A 2,091-nucleotide genomic window follows, 5' to 3' on the forward strand; every position below is an offset into this window, starting at 1 on the left:
GTATTCAGCGTTGGCTGCGGTTTCGTTTATCATCCGCAAATTTGCTTTAATGATCTGCACCTGATTTTTTAAAGCGGTTTTTAACGCGCTTCCTTCCTTATTAAGAGCCGTTATCTGCTTATTTATTAGTTTCGCATCTTCGGCATCCATTGTACCGAACAAGGATTTGGCTAAGGATCCTAGTCCGTCAATTAGTCCTCTTTTCCTTTTTGATTGTGGATCGAGTGTGGTTTCCTTAACGTATTCTAATTTGGCATCTATTTCCTGAAGACGAGCCTTAGAAGAAGTGCTGAAAGCCTTGCATATTCTTTGCAATTCTAGAGTGGTTGTTCCACACATTTTTTTTGTTTTCGATAGGTAATGCTTGATGGTAGCCTCTCTTTCAAATATGGGGCTTAGGTCAGTGTGAATGACCAACTTCCAAGTATCCTTATAGTTCACGAGGTTTCCCATTTTTTCGAAGTATATCCCTAGAGTAGTATCGAATTCTCTTATCGTCAACTGCTGAGCTGGTTCTAGCCTCAAATATGTTATAAATATATTTTTTTTGTCTAAATAAATTTTATTGTTTTCATTTATCTATGTTTGTTTTGTTATCCAAGTTTGTTTTGTCCTCACTCCAATCCTCTGCACACCTCCCCCTTTTTAACTTAAGCGAGGAAATGCTTAAGGCGGTTCACATGAACCTTTAGTAGTTTCTTATTCACTTTTATAGTGTAGTTTACTTTAGAGTTCTTTTCTAGTATTTCATAGGGTCCTGTCCATTTAGCAGAGAGCTTTTTGGAACGTCCTCTTCGTAATGCTTCATCGTATAGTAGCACTTTATCGCCGACTTTGAATTCGTTGATTTCGGTCCTTTTGTCGTAGTAGTCCTTTGATTTTTCCTTAGCAACAATGAGATTATCTCTAGCGACTTGATTTGCGGCTCTGAGTCGTTCTCGTAATTCAAATGCGAAGTCATCATAGTTATATGTGGGTTTTGGTTCCCTTTTAAATGTGCTAGGCAATAAGGCTTGCCTGCCATAGATTAATTCAAATGGGGTAAATCCCGTAGCAGTATGCGGAGTAGTATTATAAGTAAACATAGCGTAAGGGAGCCATTCATCCCAGTCTTCTTGATCTGGACTGATAAAATTCCGTAAATATTCCGCCAGTGTCCGATGAGAGCGTTCTAAAGCTCCGTTAGATTCTGGATGAGAAGCGGAAGTCTGTATTTTCTCTATTTTCAAAAGCTTACAAGTATTTTTGAACATTTCACTCAGGAAATTAGTTCCTTGATCCGTTAGTATTTTCTCAGGTATTCCATGCTCGCAAATGATTTTTGTGACGAATTCTTTGGCTATAGTCCTGGATTCCTGATTTGGTATTGGTATGGCTTTACTAAATTTTGTGAGACTATCTTGGAATGTTAATATATATTTGTTTCCTTGATGGGTTTCTACTAATGGTCCAACGATATCCAGTGCACATTTTTCGAAAGGTTGTGCTGGAGTGTCAGTAATTACCATTGGTGCTTAATCCGTTAGTATTTTCTCAGGTATTCCATGGTCGCAAATGATTTTTGTGACGAATTCTTTGGCTATAGTCCTGGCTTCCTGATTTGGTATTGGTATGGCTTTACTAAATTTTGTGAGACTATCTTGGAATGTTAATATATATTTGTTTCCTTGATGGGTTTCTACTAATGGTCCAACGATATCCAGTGCACATTTTTCGAAAGGTTGTGCTGGAGTGTCAGTAATTACCATTGGTGCTTTAATCCGCTTTCCTAATTTGTTCGTTTGGCATTTTTCACATTTCGATATAAAATCTTCTACGTCTCGGCGTAATCCCGGCCAGTCATGACTCAGTCGGATTCGCTCAATAGTTCGAGATAACCCTTGGTGACCTCCAATAGGAGTATCATGGTACTCGTAAATAATTTGTTGCCGTTCTTCTTCCAAGTATTTTCGGTCAGATTTCTCTTGTGGAACAATTTCTTCTATCTTTCCTTTACTCCTAGTAGTGACGCATATCCTACTTAGAGCGTCCGCGTTCACATTGGCTTTTCCCGCCTTATATTCGATCTCGTAATCGTATTCTTCCAATTTC

The sequence above is a fragment of the Cephus cinctus genome, unplaced genomic scaffold, assembly GCF_000341935.2.
Source record: "Cephus cinctus unplaced genomic scaffold, Ccin1 Ccin1_scaffold1340, whole genome shotgun sequence".
Lineage (NCBI taxonomy): Eukaryota > Metazoa > Arthropoda > Insecta > Hymenoptera > Cephidae > Cephus > Cephus cinctus.